The sequence below is a fragment of the Mus caroli genome, chromosome 10 (assembly GCF_900094665.2).
Source record: "Mus caroli chromosome 10, CAROLI_EIJ_v1.1, whole genome shotgun sequence".
Classification (NCBI taxonomy): Eukaryota; Metazoa; Chordata; class Mammalia; order Rodentia; family Muridae; genus Mus; species Mus caroli.
The window spans coordinates 30,883,832-30,902,918 of NC_034579.1; the positions used below are offsets into that span (position 1 = coordinate 30,883,832).

The window sequence follows — 19,087 nt, forward strand, 5'->3', positions numbered from 1 at the left end:
AACCCTGAAGACATAAAAAGGTGATAAATTAGGCATAAAATGGTAATTTTCTAATAATTTTAAGAACCATAAATATCATTTTAGATAACCTAAAATCATTTTTAAATGTGAGAACCATAATAAACAGGAATACCAATTACATCTTCAACAAAATGATATGAGTTTTATAAAGTAAGCTACATTATGTATTCATAAAACTAGATAGAATGATCATCCTCACTAACTAGGCAGGAAAAATGCAACCTCAGTGTCTTAAATACATGCAAATTACTAGATTCCTCACCGTGGATAGTCTCCAAAAGATGAAGTGATTGAAATCAACTCACTACAAAGTGAAAACTTGAGCAAGAAAGAAATCATGGTGGAAATTAAAAACATTATATTTTTAATAAATACAAACAAACCAGAAGAAAGCCAAAACTATAGGACACAATGGTTGTAGTTCTAAGTGACAAATTCCTAGCCCTAAGTGCATACAGCAAAAATATTGGAGAGTATACAAGTCAGGATGGTCAAGATTAATAAAACAAATGATATCTCATGATGGTGAGGATGTAAGGAAATGGGAAGAGTTACTAATTGCTGGTAGAAGTACAAACTTGTAGAGCTACAACAAAAATCAATGAAGTAGTTCATTAGGAAGTTGGGAAGAGAGCTATTTTAAGATACAGATATACAACTATTGGCCATATATCCAAAAGACTCTTCATCCTCCTATAGATATATGTGTATTACTGATTTACTCATAATACCCATGAATTGGAAACAGCCTAGATGTACATCAACTGGTGAATGGATGATGAAAATAGGGTGTATTTATATAATGAAATATTAGTCAGCAGCTAAAAATGAAATTCATAGATATTGTATTGTGGGGACAGGAAGAAATGGGTAAGGGATGAAATATAGGAAAGTCAACTAACACTGAAAAATAAGGGCTATATGGAAACCTGATATTGAAGAAGCTTTAAAAATATTCAAATATGTGAAAGTCAATGAGATTTAGTTACCAAATAAGTCCCCAATTAAACATCTATGCTAGTAATGCATTTATTATCTATTTACATCTCTGAGTGAGGTATATTGGAACACTTAGTCTTGAATGGGTTGTTTTTATGAAACCCTCCCTTCAGGGCTAAACGTTCTATGCAGAAAAAGAGGCCAAACAATTGTTAAGAACCAGAGGAAATGGGTGATTCCAGTAGAAGCAATGTCCCCTAGACACAACAGGAGTGTATAAACTGAGAGTCTATGGCAACATGCAAAGGGCTTTCATATGTCAAGTCAGATGTGATCTAAGCATGAAGAAAGTAAGTGAGCATGAGCCCCTACTCTTACCAAATGAAAAATTAGGCTTCTCCAATGGAATCTAACTAGATGGGCTCAAGCCCATTTGTAGATGGCGAAAATAAAATCAACCCAATATTTTCGAAGGTTTTTGTCTTATAAATATTTATTTGGCCATTTTTTTATCTTACTAGTCTTTCAAGCATATATTTTTCTTTTGATTGTGTGTATAGGGAGAAAAAGTAAAATATTTTTTAAATTTCGTTTGCTTATTTATTATTTGTTTGTCTATTTGTTTTATAAAGATATAGAGAAAGGAAGAGTATAGACTTGGGCTGGTAGGGAGATTTGTAGAATCTGGGAGGAGTGGGAAGAGGGTAAAAGAATGATTAGAATATACTACATTAAAACAATTAAAAAACAAAATTAATATTCCCTGAGCGTTGTTCTTATTGTGAGCATTTAGTGTTTAGTAATACTTGTACAAGTAAATAAATCTGAGTAAAATTAGCCTATTATATATATGCTTTATTTATAAGAAACTACCATATGTCTTTCCAGATTAGCTTCGTCAATATTTAGCCCAGCCAAAAGGTTAGAATTCTAGTTCCATGTACCATTTGCAGCACTTAGGAATAGTTTGTGTCCCCAGTGAGACTCCACTGGATAGAATTAATTTTTCATTTGAAAAAAATCCAACAACCATTCATGATAAAAGTCTTGGAAATATCAGGAATTTGAGGCCCAAGAGATAAAATGATAAAACATGATAAAAGCAATCTACAGCAAAGCAGTAGCCAACATCAAAGTAAATGGTGAGAAGCTGGAAGCAATCCCACTAAAATCAGGGACTAGACAAGGCTGCCCACTNTNNCCCTACCTNTTCAACATTGTNNTTGAAGTCCTAGCCAGAGCAATTAGACAACAAAANGAGATNANNGGGATANAAATTGGAAAGGAAGAAGTCAAAATATCACTTTTTGCAGATGATATGATAGTATATATAAGTGACCCTAAAAATTCCACCAGAGAACTCCTAAACCTGATAAACAGCTTCAGTGAAGTAGTTGGATATAAAATTAACTCAAACAGTCAATGGCCTTTCTGTACACAAAGAATAAACAGGCTGAGGAAGAAATTAGGGAAACAACAACCTTCTCAATAGTTACAAATAATATAAAATACCTTGGTGTGACTCTAACTAAGGAAGTGAAAGATCTGTATGATAAGAACTTCAAGTCTCTGAAGAAAGAAATTAAAGAAGATCTCAGAAGATGGAAAGATCTACCATGCTCATGGATTGGCAGGATCAATATAGTAAAAATGGCTATCTTGCCAAAAGCAATCTACAGATTCAATGCAATCCCCATCAAAATTCCAACTCAATTCTTCAATGAAGTAGATAGGGCAATTTACAAATTCATCTGGAATAACAAAAAACCTAGGATAGCAAAAACTCTTTTCAATTATAAATGAACCTGTGGTGGAATCACCATGCCTGATCTAAAGCTGTACTATAGAGCAATTGTGATAAAAAAACTGCATGGTACTGGTATAGCGACAGTGACCAGTGAAATAGAATTGAAGACTCAGAAATGAACGCAAAAACGTATATAAAGAACTCAAGAAGGTGGACTCCAGAAAATCAAATAACCCCATTAAAAATGGGGCTCATAGCTAAACAAAGAATTCTCACCTGAGGAATACCGAATGGCTGAGAAGCACCTGAAAAAATGTTCAGCATCCTTAATCATCAAGGAAATGCAAATCAAAACAACCCTGAGATTCCATCTCACACCAGTCAGAATGGCTAAGATCAAAAATTCAGGTGACAGCAGATGCTGGCGAGGATGTAGAGAAAGAGGAACTCTCCTCCATTGTTGGTGGGATTGCAAGCTTGTACAACCACAAGTTGTACAAGGAAATCAGTCTGGCNGTTCCTCAGAAAATTGGACATAGTACTACTGGAGGATCCCGCAATACCTCTCCTGGGCATATATCCAGTAGATGTTCCAACTGGTAAGAAGGACACATGCTCTACTATTTTCATAACAGCCTTATTTATAATAGCCAGAATCTGGAAAGAACCCAGATGCCCCTCAACAGANGAATGGATACAGAAAATGTGATACATTTGTACAATAGAGTAGTACTCAGCTATTAAAAAGAATGAATTTATGAAATTCCTAGGCAAATGGATTGACCTGGAGAGCATCATCCTGAGTAAGGTAACCCAATCACAAAAGAACTCAAATGATATGTACTCACTGATAAGTGGATATTAGCCCAGAAACTTAGAATACCCAAGATACAAGATACAATTTGCAAAACACATGAAACTGAAGAAGAACGAAGACCAAAGTGTGGACACTTTGCCCTTTCTTAGAATTGGGAACTAAACACCCATGGAAGGAGTTACAGAGAGAAAGTTTGGAGCTGAGACGAAAGGATGGACCATCTAGAGACTGCCGTATCTGGGGATCCATCCTATAATCAGCCTCCAAACGCTGACACCATTGCATACACTAGCAAGATTTGCTGAAAGTATCCTGATATAACTGTCTCTTGTGAGGCTATGCCAGTGCTTAGCAAACCCAGAAGTGGATGCTCACAGTCAGCTATTGGATGGATCACAGGGCCCCCAATGGAGGAGCTAGAGAAAGTACCCAAGGAGCTAAAGAGGTCTGCAACCCTATAGGTGGAACAACAATATGAACTAACCAGTACCCCGGGAGTGTCTCTAGCTGCATATGTATCAGAAGATGGCCTAGTAGACAATCATTGGGAAGAGAGGCCCCTTGGTCTTACAAACTTTATATGCCTCAGTACAGGGGAACTCCAGGGCCAAGAAGTGGGAGTGGGTGGATAGGGGAGGGTGTGTGTGTGGGAGGGTATTAGGGACTTTTGGTATAGCATTGGAAATGTAAATGAAGAAAATATCTAATTAAAAAAAAAGAAACTATAACCTACAGAAATGTTCCTTGAATCATCTGAAACATGGAAAAATCAAATGGCAAGATTTAGAAAAAAGCTAGTCTATAGAAATAGATGTTGGAAAAGAGAATTTTCACCAACTATAGCCAGTGTGGTTTAAGAAACATAGGTGCAACTCAACATGTGACTCTATTTGTATATTAATAACAAGGATCCATTGGCCCAAATAAGGATAATTTCGTCCTCTCTGATATTTAGAGCTGGATGTCAGACATGAATTTCTTGAAAATCAGGTTACAACTGCTGTATAGTTCATAATGACAGGATCAAAGTAAGGTACTCTGGGTCTAGTACATCCAGTAGAATTAAGAGAGTGGACATTAAAATGAAGCTCTAGGTACAAGGATTGGATTCGTAGGGAAGAGAGTAATGTCAAAGAAGCAGCAGCATCAGCTTTTACTTATCTGGGCATACACTCTACACACATTTTGTAGACAGAAGATAATTCTAGAACCACCTAAAAATATTGACGTTTAAGAACATAGAATAGTCTATGGAAAACACAGAGTTTGGTTATAGAATATTAACTCCATGTCAGAAGCTGAGCATAGCTAGAAAAAGAAAATGCTCAAAGACAAAATGCTGACCTCAGTCCTACTTATTCATCCTTCTAGCCAACCATTCTAAAATGTTTATTCATTTCTTGTTGAATTAAAATACTGTACTTATTAGTTTGGTTTTAAATTTTTAACTGAGAACATTTAAAATGAATTCAAAATATTAGGACTAATTATATTAATCTGAAAGATAAGTTAAGGCCTTTGAGGCCGCCCTTGGAAGGGCAGAAGTGAGGGGAGTGGAGGAAGTGGCTGCAATGAGGGCAGAAAACAGGGTGGTTACCAGAGGTTTAGTTCTGTGCACACCTGACTGTGGCCTGCCAGGCTGTGGTCATGGTGCTCGGCGCCCAATACCTCAGCGAAGAGCTGCGACAGGACCTGGAGACAGGGCATGTGGAAGTGGAGGAAGTGGAGGACAGGACTCTGAACAGTTGCAAGACCAGCTTCTGAGTCCTGGCTGTGTCTGCTAAGTTCAAGGGAAAGACACTGCTCCAGAGATACGGGCTGGGGAACGGGTGCTTAGAGGAAGAGCTCCTGCACATCCACACCTTTAAGCAGAAAACTCTGTCCCCAGAGCAATGAACCTGACATCTGGGAGAATGAGGGGCCCAGGAGTCAGCAGCCATTAAACTTTAAACCTGACCCAGCCGGTTTCAGTGTGCTGCTTGAACATTCTGAAGCTGAGTCAATGATGTGGCTTTTCCCTGACTCTCCTACAGCCATTGTTTTGGCGAATTTGATGGATTTCTTTCCTGAACCTTCTAGGTCCCAACATAAACAGATGAAAGTTTTGTTCTTAAAGTCTCTGCCAAAGCTGCCTTGTAAGGCTTCACTGTCTATCCCTGTGGTTTCTACTGACACCAAGATCAGCCCTCAAAAAGGGTGATCCTGCTCTGCCAGCCCTCAGGTCCAGAAACCTTGAGCATTCTCCCACGTTCCCTCTGTCCAGGTCCCTGGAGGTAGCAGAGACAAGATACAGAATTTCTTTCAGGTTGTCAGTCTCTTCACAGGCGTGCACTGAAGAGGGAGCATGGGCAGAGTGCATACTAATGTGAACAATGATGTTCAGTCCAGCTCCTCTACAACATATTCCTCTCCACTGAGGATATTTGGCTTGATTTTGTAACATAAAGGGTTCCAACATGTTTTCCAGGCTGTTTGTAAATTCTTATGTTCAGATTATCCTTTGGTTTAGTCCTCCATGCAGCTATGGCTACAGATGTCCAGCACCATGCTCAGCCCTTCCCAGATTGTCAAGGCTTGTTCCTGCCACCCAGTTTGCTCTGCCTCTACCTCTTCTTGCTTCCATCAAAGAGATTGGTCAAGCTGGAGTCATAGTAGTTGGTGCTCATGTCTTCTCCATCCCAGGCATCATTACCTGAACATTTTCAGTTCCTCTGGAGAACAAGTGATTCAGTATACTCACAAGGACCCCAAAAGTGGACAGGAAAGATGCAGAGTAGTCTCTTCTGTATCCCCAGAGGACTGACCTCTTCACTCCCCAATGATGGCCTTCCTCCACTTTATAGGGAGAAGGGACTTGCCCAGGATCACCTGTCCTGTCAGGGTGAAACAAAGTGGGCAGGCACAATTTGCCATTCTCTAAACCCAGATAACTCCATGGTGTGTTGAAAGGGAAAAGGGCTCAGGGTGGGGTCTTGAGTGTTCTCTGCATTGTATGAATTTAGCTATGGTACCCTCTAGAACTGCTCTGTGTTATCCCACCTCTAGAGTCTCCCACCAATCAGGCACCAAAAGCTGCTCTCATATTGAGACTACTTTAAAAACCATGCATTCATATAGCTAGTTAGTGCTTGCCTAGCATCCAGAAGTCTCAGATTCAGTCTTCAGTATGGTATAAACCAGGTATTATGACTTGAAAGGTAGAGGCAGAAGTATCAGGTGTTCAAAACCATCATGGCCTATGTGGAACATCCTAATACACAAAAGCAAACACCTTACTCTTGCAGATAGGGTTTAAGAGATCTGTTCCTTCCTGTCTTTCTCAGAGGCCAAGTCCTCTGAAACTCACAGGTAATTCTTTGAGCCAGCAGAATGCTTGGAATGAAGGAGGGAGTAGGGAGACTTAGCCCAGGTTCTGGACCTGCCCTTCACCTAACTTTTACCCTGTTCCATGATCCATGTTCCAGCCCAGAGTCAGACTATCTCCTTATTTCTGTTTGGCCTTATGGAACATAGTCTGTTTTGTTAAGATTTTGGGTTTTTTTTTTTCCTTTAGTTTTTGTTGTTTGTTTTTTGAGACAGGGACACTCTATGTAGCCATGACTGCCCTGAAATGCAGAGACCTGCCTGCCTCTGCTTCCAGAGTGCTGAGACTAAAGGCATTGTGGATGTTGGGATCGGAACTCTGGTCCTCTGGAAGAGGCAGCAAGTGCTCTTAACTGCTGAGCTAGGTCTCCAGCCTAAGATTTACTTTTACTTGTTTGTATGTGTGAGTGTTTTTGCATGCAGGTGTATACATGCCTGTATACATGAGTGGAGGCCAGAAGAGGCCCGTCAGGTATCCGTCTTCTGTCATTTTCTACTTATTCCTTTGAGGCAGGCTCCCTCTCTGAAATAGTACTTGCATCTTCTTTAGGCTGAAAGCCAGCCAGCCCCTGCAATCCTGCTTTCTTTACATCAGAGCTTGGGTTACAGCTGTTTGCAGCTTACCCAGCTTGTTCCATGGATGCTGGGATCTGAGTTCTAGTCCTTACGACTGCAAGCAAAACACTAAATCACTAAGTCATCCTTCCAGCCTCCTGGTTTTGGCTATTGTTTACTTTGTTACAGTTTTTGAGACAGGATCTCTCTCTCTATTCTATGCTAGCTTTAAACTTCTGATCCACCTGACATTGTCTCCTCAGTGCTGAGATTACAGGTGTGGGGTACTACACTTGGTTTACACAGCGCTAGGGATCACGCCCAGGTCCTAGAACATGCTGCCAGCCAGGCCACACCCAAGCCCCATCTGGTTTTGTTTTGTTTTGTTTTGTTTTGTTTTGTTTTGTTTTGTTTTGTTTTGTTTTGTTTTGTTTTGTTTTGTTTTGTGGCAGGATCTCACTTTATAACCACTCTCAATTGAGTTTCTAGCTTGAACCCCACAGTAATTTTCCTCTGTCTCCCAAGTGCTCAGATTACAGGTGTGAGTGGTGTCTGCTCAGAACTCTTGTTAATTTTGTTCTTTGAGTCTGTAGCTTGAGAAATGTCAGTGTATGCTTGCTGGTTTCCTGACAAGCAACAGTGTCACTATGGTTGTATGTAGGTTGTGCTGGAGTTGATCAGGAAAGGCTAATTTGAGGTCAGGGCTAGGGGCATACGTAGAGTGATAGAGAGCTTACATAGCATATTAATGGTTCAGCACTACCAAAGAAAACACATGAAAAGTTTTGGAGTGACTATGGACATTTTGGGGGCCCTAAGATAGGAATTTGGATGACTCAAACCTGCTCAGAGTTGGAGCTAGGGAACAGTGTTCAGCTCCATCCAGCTCCATCACTACCAGGCAAGGCCATTTCCTTTGATATAATGTTCATTTGAAAGTGACCCACAACCCAATTGGGGACAGTGTGTTCAGAACCAGTCAGGGGAAAGCCCTGGGGATCTCCAGTTCACCAGTCTGAGAGGTACCAGAAAATAAAGCCGTCTTATTAAAAAAAAAAAAAAAAAAAAGAAAAAGCAAAAGATAAGTAAATAGAAAGTAAATCCATAAATAAGAACATGGAAAGTGGTATTCATCAAATTAAAAATGGAACTGATGATTTTAGTGAAATATGTAAAATGCTCAAGAGCAAAAGATGCAATTGGGAAGTCATGGACTTCTCAGAGATACAACACACAGACACTGCAGGTGGAAACACTTTTCTTTTTCTTAGATTAAGTCTACATATAAAAGTATCAGTGCTCCTCAAATCATGATATATATTCACTGTTATTCTAATTAATATTTTATATTTTCTTAAATTATGATCACCTTAAAGCAAAGCATAAATATCTCATTTTAAATGTTTGTTACTTTTTAATCAGTACTAGACAAAAAAAAAAAAAAAAAGAAAGAAAGAAATAGCTTGAGGGTACATTCTATTATGTCCAGAAGTCATGATGGCAAGAGTGTAAGACAACTTGTCACATAACAGGTACCCCCAGGCAACATAGAGAGATGAGTCCTGGCACTCAGGTCTCTTTTTTTTTTTTCATTTTATTTAGTCTATTATAGTAGATCATGAATAATGCCACTCAAAATTTGGCTGAGTCTTCCAATTCCTGTTTACTCAATCTAGATATGCCATCATGAACATAGCTGGAGTCTTGTTTCTTAGGTTATATTGATTTTGTAAAATTGGAAATCAATATTAATCCTCACAATAACCATGATAATTATCATGGGAACACGAAACAACTATATAATAAAACATGCATGAAAGGGCAATTTGCAAATTCATCTGGACACATGCTCCACTATATTCATAGAAGCTTTATTACTAATAACCAGAAGTTGGAAAGAACCCAGATGTCCCTCAACAGAAGAATGGATTCAGAAAATGTGGTACTTTACACAATGGAGTACTACTCAGCCATTAAAAAAAATGAATTTCTGAAATTCTTAGGCAAATGGATGGATCTGGAGTATATCATCCTGAGTGAGATAACCCAATTCTAAAAGAACACTCATGATATGCACTTACTGATAAGTGGATATTAGTCCAGAAGCTCAGAATACCCAAGATACAATTCGCAAAACACATGAAACTCAAGAAGAAGACCAAAGTGTGGATACTTCGATCCTTCTTAGGAGAGGCAACAAAATACTCATGGAAGGAGTTACATAGACAAAGTGTGAAGCAGAGACTGAAGGAATGGCCATCCTGACACTGCCTCACCTGGGAATACTTTCCATAAACAACCACCAAAACCAGACATTATTGTGGATGCCAAAAAATGCTTGCTGAACTTTATATGCCCCAGAACAGGGGAACGCCAGGGCCAAAAAGGGGGAGTGGGTGGTTAGGGGAGTGGGGGGTGGGTATGGGGGACTTTTGGGATAGCATTGGAAATGTAAATGAGAAAAATACCTAATAAAAAAATTTAAAAAAAAATGCTTGCTGACAGGAGCCTGATATAGCAGTCTCCTGAAAGACTCTGCTAGTGCCTGACAAATACAGAAGTTGATGTCCACAGTCATCCATTGGATGGAGCACAGGGTCCTCAAAAATGGAGCTGAGAAAGTACCCAAGGAGCTGAAGAGGTTTGTAGCCCCAAAGCAACAATATGAACTAACTAGTATCCCTATAGCTCTCCAGGACTTAACCACCAATCAAAGAAAACACATGGTAGGACCCATGGCTCTAGATACATGTGGAACAGAGGATGGCCTAGTTGGTCATCAATGGGAGGAGAAGCCCTCCATCTTGTGAAGGTTATATGTCTCAGTATAGGGAAATGCCAGGGCCAGGAAGTGGGAGTGGGTACATTGGTGAGCAGGTGGAGGGGGAGGTGATAAGGGGTTTTCAGAGGGGAAACTAGTTAAGGGGACAATATTTGAAATGTAAATTATGAAAATATCTAATAAAAATTCAAAAAGAAAGAAAAGACGAAAGGACTATTCTCAGAAAAAAAAAACCTGGAAGCTAAAGAAAATATAACAAAAGATAAATTTTATTAATGATCCCCATATAACCATATGAATTAAGATTGTCTTGAAAATGTGGATATATAAATAATAAGTTCTTTAAAAGTTAGTTGAATATGTGTATTTGTAGACAATATATTGATAAATGCTGATTTAATTTAAGTATGAGAAGATCAAATAACTTGTAAGATTAACCTCACCTGAATTTGATAATACAAAAGCATTCTGATTCTTTTAGTGTATGTGATAAAATGTTACATGTTAAATTAACTTAGAAATTTCTGTGATACTATCCATTTCAAAATACATGAGAACAAGGTTTTATTGACAGAATGTAAAAAAAGCATGTTAATCATGCATGTTATTTCACTGACATGCAGCAAATTCTACTTTACTAAATAAACACAATCCCTAATTGCATTCTAAATATTTACTCTTATAAACATATGTAAGTGTAATACTTATCAATCAATAAAGAAACTCACTTTGTCTCAGAGACTATAGAAAACAATCCCAAGTAAACATGTGGTACCCAGCCCCAACTGATCCATCAACAGGAGAACTCCTATATCCAAGACTCAGGAAATGCCATTGTATTGTGGAGTATTTGTAAAAGTCAGAGGAGCAAAATGCATAATGTGAGATTGCACCTCCTAGAAATGTCTGAAAATATACAAGCGTAACATCTTATTATCATGACTTACTAAACAAAACCTGAATGAGGATGACAATAATAGATGTGCCAACATGGAAGGTGAAATCTCATGAGGTCTCTAACTTTAGAAAAATGACTATACGAAACTAAGGAATACTGAGAGTATGAAAAATAAATTTCCCCAGGGAAAAGAGCCCCAATGGGTACCCAAAACCAAGTGGTGGAACCTGAAATCATATACATACATGCATACAAATAACATATGTACTGAGAAGGGAATAAAAGGAAGAAGGGTATCTTTCTTAGGATTTTACTGCTGTGAATAGACACTCTGACCAAGGCAACTCTCAGAAGTACATTTAATTGGGGCTAGCCTACAGTTTCAGAAATTCAGTCCATTATCATCAATGTGGTACCATGACAGCATCCAGGCAGTCATGGTGCAGGAGGAGCAGAGAGTTCTACATCTTCATCTGAAGGCTACTAGCAGAATATTGACTTTCAAAAATCTATGACTAGGTTATTAAAGACCACTCCCACAATGATACTACCTACTCAAACAAGGTCATACCTCCAAATAGTGTGTGGGGACTAAAAAGAGGCCTAAGGGAAGGGTGGGTGGAGAACCCACGTCCTGCCAGAGTTCCACTTATGCTCTGGACAGACAGACATGGGAGATCTGACAGACACTTTCTACTCAGCCCCAGGTGGGCATCCAAGCCTCTAACCCACTCAACAGGGGATGGACCAGGAGTAGCCCAACTTGGAGCCCCCGGGGCCAAATCCTGTAGCCCCAGGGTTATTGGAGAGAAGGAAGAGGGAAAAGAGGTTCCCACACATTTGAGAGTGAGCACAGCCTTGATGAGCAGAGACTGTCTATGGTTTAAGAGCTTTATTGTAGAAAGGAAGGGGTGGGAAGAGAGAAGGTAAAAGAGAGAGAGGCTGGCCATGAACAAGAGAAGACAAAGGAGGAAAGAAGAGAGAGAGGAAAGGCTAGAGAGAAAGAGAGAGTAATAAGTAGAGAGTGAGAGGAGAGGAGAGTAAGAGCAAGAGAACAAAGGAGTGAGAGAGCAAGGAGGAGCCAAACAGCTCCTTTTAAAGTGAGCTGCTATCTTTTCTGCTGCTAGGTAACTGGGGAGGAGTTTAGCCTGAAGGTCAGAAGCTTGGAACATTGCCTAGGCAACTACTAGCCATGCTTCTTTTGTGGGGGCTGAGGAGGGTGGTAACATAGACAGGAGCCAGAGTTCTAGGAGACATGAGAGAACTTCTTCCATCCTATGTAGGTAAATTATGACCACTGGGTCCTGGGTTTCAGCATCTCAGTTCAACTGGAGATCAGCCTGTCTGTGCATAGACCAAGGCCCCACAATACTGTAACTCCCTGAGCCAAGCATATGCAAACCATCACGAAATGGAAAGGGAAGATAATGTGATTATATATATATATATATATATATATATATATATATATTTTTTTTTTGTTGTTGTTGTTGTTGTTGTTGTTGTTGTTGTTTTGAGATAGGGTTTCTCTGTATAGCTCTGGCTGTCCTGGAACTCACTCTGTAGACAAGGCTGGCCTCGAACTCAGAAATCCACCTGCCTCTGCCTCCCGAGTGCTGGGATTAAAGTCATGTGCCACCACGCCCGGCTCGTGATTATATTTTAATTTACAAAAATAGTGTTGAATAAAGAAGAAAATTTGAGCTGCATAGTACACTGTCTCTCCCATTCTAGAATGACTTGTTCATTTGTATTGAACTATAGTCAACTCAAAATTTCAGATAATCAACATAGTGACATTGAATTTCTGATGTAAAATGGTTGATACTAATTTCAAAGCCTACCCTGGACTTTACTAATATTCAGTAGATACTAACACTCTATTACTCTATGTAGGATACAAAAAAACCAAAACAAAACAAAAACAAAAACACAAAGGGGTACAAAATATTAATTCTCTGGAATCAGTTATGGTAACTGTCTTGGAGAGAAATTAGTTTATAAATGAAGTATGAAAAGGTTGTAAAAGTAAATTTTATGAGAAGTAGTATTCTTATTTAAAAAGAATGTTTTAGATTCATAGGGTAATATTGCTTCAAAATCACCAGACAAAAGGAGTCCAGTTCTTAGTTATTTGCATGACCATTTCAAAAAATGCATGATGAACAATTGCCATACCATTTTTATAATTAGACTGATGTTCAAACTAACATTTCTTCTGTTTTCTCCTTTGATAAGTCTATAAGAAGCATATAATAATTGCATTTATTTTTTCAAGTTCTAAAAGTATTGCATGTGATAGTGATAGTCAAAATATTTTCCCAAAATCTAAGGTATATATAGTATGATGACTCTAATGTGCATATATATATGTATATATATATACTCATTTATACATGTAATATGTAATTTATATATTATATTATGACCATAATATATACCTTCACTACATTTGAGTTGAGGTTTTTTTTACTTGGTAACGTGATAAAAAATATAAAGATACATTATTAAACATCTATGAAGCTAGCTACCCGGACCATGGCTTACAAGGACTGGTACACCTGGGAGGCAAGCTGGTGCTGAAAAAGACTTAGATGGAGAGAAAGATAATGGAGTCAAGAGAAAGGTACTGATCAAGGCCCGCCAGTTTACTAAGAGAGTGTGCTTATAAGGGGGAAGGCCCATTCCCTGCCGGTCCATTCTTGATGTCTGGAACCTGCAGGAGACATGCAGGATAGGATGTTCCTCTGAATATCTAGGGGTCTCTCAGCAGGTAGCAGTGTCTTGGAGAGAGCAGTGGGAGGTGACAGAACAAAAGATCCATCTAGGTCAGAAGACTCCACCCTAGGTAATCTCCTTCTTAGTGGCAGCAAGGTCAAAGTCTGGATCAGCCTGCTTCAGGCTTCCGGAGCCTACAATTCCTCGCTGATTATATAATAAAAATAGCCGGACCGAGGCTATTAACTCCTGCCTGGGAGTTATGGGGGGGAGGGGGGGAGAGCTGTGCCTGTCTTAGGAATTCTCAGATTTTTCCTGAACTATTCAGATCCATCAAAGAGGATCATATGCAGCTTGTTTGTGTTTATTTTGCACAAACATGGCTCTGTGGTGTATTATTAATAAACCACAGTCTCTTGGCATATACCTCTGTCTTAGATTGATTTGACTCCGAAATCTGGTTGCCCGTCATTGACTAACCGGCCCTCATAGAACACCTTATTCCCAAATCTGACCATAGCCACAATATGCTTCTTCATGTTGATTAATTTCTGCCACCTGTGCTTGCTGCAGGTGAGGCTGCACGCTTGTTGAAATCAGACTGTGAGGCATTGACTGACCTGCTTGAAAAACAAAGCTGAGACAGTGAAAAGCAACAGAATAAAAACTTCTTTGTGGAAGCCCAGGTGCTTTATTCAGTTGCAAATTAGCTGGCTTTGAGAATTAGCAGAAAGCCCAGAGATTCTCTGGAAGTGGAGGCTGTGCTCCAAATTAACTTTGCTAGGTAATTAAGATTTTTTAGCTATCTTCAATAGGAATCTCTAATATTGGAATTATTACTAGACCAGTCCAAGTTTGAGTTAGAAAAACTGGTCACATTGAAGGAAAGAGAAGCATCATTATAACTCTTTCTTATGACTAATCTTTCCAAGTCAGATTCCATGGTCTTTAACGTTCTATGTCCCATAAGATTAAAAAGCTTGAAGCAAGGCACCTTAGCTTGTCCAATCTGGGACAGAGGCAAGCAAAGGTGGGTCAAAACATATACCCAATTCAGCTTTCTTGTCACCACAGTCAGGGCATTCAGTGAACTCACAGGTCAGCTTGTCACACGAATCCTTCTGTCAGTTGTCATGCTTCTGCAGCATTCTGTGGAGAGAACCTAAGCTTTCCCCTTTCCCCAATAGGGTAGCTTTTCAGGATCAAGCCATATGCCAATAAGTTGATCCTTTTCATCTCACCTAGACATGATTATGTCTAGTTTTATGATACTATAAGGCATTTATTAAGTTCTTTGACATCCAAATTTCAAAATTCTTAAAATAAAAATATGATTTAAATAATGTGCACGGGGATATAATTCCTCCCCTTCTTTGTCATTTAAGAAGCTATACTTTAATACCTTGTCTTAGAGAATTATTAAATTGTTGACAAAACATCTCAAATACTTGACTGTTATAGTCAGTTTTAATATAACATGGGCAGTGACTTACTACACTTTCATTTGTTTCTCTTGAAGAGCGGTTGTAACTAGAAAGCTTGAAAAGTTATTAATAGTCACATGTGCATAATTTATTTATTAATCAGAAATAAGAGCATTCATTTGCAGCAATTGATTCAGTATAGGTCCTCAAGAATTAATACCATTATGTGGAAACAGGTAGAATCTGAGGACACCAAGACCAATATTTTTTTTAATTTGACATGTACATTTAAAAATTTTATCAACCTATCTTGAGGATAATGATTATTTATAGTTCCTATAAATTCTATTCGAGCAAGCAATCAATCTGTACTGTTCTGCTTCAGCCAAGTATCTTGTTCTGTGCTGTAAGGCTGAACAATGATATCTGGCTCTTTGCCTAAATAAATTAGTGCCTGTTTCCTTCCAAGTATGATCATCTGAGCTACTGCTTCATGATATGGCATGATATTACATTTAGGAGAAATCCTCAAATGTATCCACATTAGAGGAGACTTTTTGCCATAACAATCCTGTAGGCATATGAATTGTATTAAAAATTAACAGATGTAAAGGCAAAGAGAAATTTATATAAGTGACAAATTGCTCTTCAATAGCTTTTTCCACTTGTTGTAAGGCCAGCAATTCTTCTGAGGTTAAAGATCTAGGGAAGGTAGGATCAGGACTCCCTTTAAGAATATCAAATAAATTTTTCAATTCCTCTGTAGTAAGCTTTAAATAGGGGTGAAGCCAATTAATATCACCTAACAAGTTCTGAAAATCATTTAAAGTTTTTAAATTGTCCCTGTGAATAACTATCTTCTGGGGGAAAATAGCTTGATTTGTAAGTCTAAAACTCAAATAATTATAAGGATACTGAGTTTGTATCATTTCAGGAGCTATCTGTAATCCTTTATCAGCTAAAGCTTTTTGTAAATCTCTATAGCACAAAAGCAAATCCTGGGGGTCTTTTCCAGGCAACCCAGGACAAATTCTTAACTGTCCACAGTCTTCTTAAATGAACAGCATTTTTTCTTATAAGTTGTATATGTATAAACAATTGCAAATTTGAGAATTTATAGTATCTGAGGGATGAACAATTTTATGCTATTGTAAGCTCTGAGATATATATTGATAAATATACAAATTAAAGCTTGATTATTCAACATTTTAAAACACCATCTACAACACACAATTTAATTATCTGTTTTGAAGCAGGAGGAAATTCAAAAGAATAAGCGTGTGATTCAATTCACATATACTTTTATCCCATAGAAAGGCTGTTTTTAAACACAGTAGATGGTATGTGTGCATGCATGAATTTATAGAAGATACAGAAGCATGCATAAAAACAATTTCTAACTTATCTTTTGGATAATGATTATCAATTTTATTTAAAATGATGGTATGCAATAGATCAAATATTCATATTATGTAATAACCAAATTAATTGCTGTTTTGAACATGGAACAGACACTTAGTCAGGTTCTTCGAATTTATCTTACAATTTCTTATTAGCACCACAACTGCCTTAATATGGTGTTAAAACTTTACTTTGAGGTTAAGAAGGGTGATTTTACAACAATGTTTTCTCTTGCCAAGGAATTGCTGTGGGCACATAACTGAAATAAGCAGGTAATATTTAATTACCATTGATTATAATTGGTAACAATTATAAAAGCTTTCTTATTTTCTGCAAAGCCTTTGTTCTTTGTCAGTTAATTTGTGTCTCACTTAATAGCACCTAACAAAGGTTTAAGTTGTCCTGTGGTGAGTTTAAGGTGAGGTCTTAGCCTATTAACATCTCCTGGAAGCTCTTGAAANTAAAATTTTGAAGCAAATCAATTTTTCGTTCTTAGATTTTTCTGTATCACAATTTTATAGTATAACTAAAACCCTAAGTATTAAAAAGATATTGCCTCTGAATCTTTTCTGGAGCAACAGCTACTCCCCAGAAATTAAAAGCTCCTTGTGTGAGAGCAAGGACTTAAAGTAAACTTCCCTTGAGAGGCATTAGCTAATAAAATACTTTCCACTTAGGAAACAATATACACTGAAAGTTTCAAACTCTTAGCTTCTTGTATAGAAGCAGAGACAATACAAATTTTTCTTATATAATGTAAAGCTATATTAGCCATACTTGGAGGCAAAATTTTCCAGTGATTACCAGTTCACTAGAAGCAAACCCTTTACCATACAAGGGAAAAAATGAACCTTTAAACCTATAATAACTTTACATGAAGTAGACAAGCCCGATTGTAATGCCTTTATAAGTTCTACAGTCTGATTGAACCTTTATAAACTTTGAATTTGAACTTTATTCAGAACAACACCTGGATAGATCTGCAACAGTGTTCTTTTAGCTAAAAGGAATTTTCCCTGAAGGCAAGGAGAGGCAAGTTTCCAGAGCTTCCTTAGGCACTGTTTGCAAGACAAAAGAAAGTCACACAAGACCCACAGAGGCTGCTCTGTGCTTTGTTCCTCTTGCCATGAGGAAAGATTTTAGAATTTTTAAGTTTCTTTTGCAATATTAGACTATAACTACAACTTTGGGAAAGCAAAACCCAATTTCAAAACAATTTATCACCTTAGAATAAATGTTAGAGGCATTACTATCATGGTACCAAGTTTGTCTGCTAATTTATACCTATGAATGCATGACAGTGTAAGCTTTAATGCTTCATTAAAGAGACATTGCTTTAAATCTTATCTTTACTTCTACTTTCTAGGATAAGAATCACATTAAATATTATCTCAACTAGAAGTATCCCTAGAAGGCCTAGTTTTTTGGCCTGCATTATGCCACATGTTGGAAAGACTCCAAACCTGAGTGATCAATTTAAAGCCAACTTTCTAGTAACCAGTGTCACACCTTTTGATCATACCCAATAACTTATAAGCTAATACTCTATGATGAAGACACGCAGAGCATATTACACCTCTAAGACCAGTAAAAAACCAAATGAAGCAGCTAGAGTCTTATAAATTTAGACCAATCAAAGAATTTCAATTTTTCTAGCTATAATTATAAGATAAAAAACACTTTGTCATTTGCTAAACACATTTATCACGATTGCAGAGAATTTTCTAGGAAGGAATCAACTATCAGCTTTTTTGCTTTAAAACTAAGATGATGCAGATGCCCTTTCTTTGAAAGCAGCTTTTCCAGCAGTGGCTCCCCTGCTGTGTCTGATCCTTGGCTAAAGTGTGTGGTAACTCTCGAGCTTTGCTGAACCAGCAGATAAAGTTTTAGCCATCTTTATTTTCCAACATGAAACACAGAACATTCAGTCATTCAGACGACTAGACACAAACACACATGGATTGACATGTGAACGGACTGTACACCAGACATTAGACAACACAAAGAGGGCAGAGAACTTCTGCTGTAGAGCCAGAGAGAATAGAGCAGGACGTCCCCTGATTTCTCTCTGTCTCTGAAGAGTTTCAAAATCCATTTTCCTCTATATATTTTACTCCATCATTTTAAGCCCTATTTCTCTAGCTGTTAGACCAAGTGGGGAAACCCCCACTCCATTCCTGATTGGGCGTGCACCCAAAAATCACGAAGGACCATCTCTTGCTGTAATTACATGAGGACGTTTAATTACGGAGCTCGGGCCTACACGCATCCCACACAGGAGATAACGGATGTCCGCCCCAGGCTTGAAAACTAGGGGTTTTTATGTGGTAAGGGGCTTAGGGGTGTGGAATTCAGCATAGCGACACACTATTGGCTTATTCAAACATTAACAGAAAGCAGGACTTTGTTCCTGTGGGCTGGG

The 19,087-nt window shown here is 38.1% G+C and overlaps 1 pseudogene; it reads left to right on the top strand.

The window, feature by feature from the left end:
* Nucleotides 1-5,171: 5,171 nt before the first annotated feature.
* LOC115032124 lies at nt 5,172-12,126 on the top strand (annotated as a pseudogene).
* Nucleotides 12,127-19,087: the final 6,961 nt, after the last annotated feature.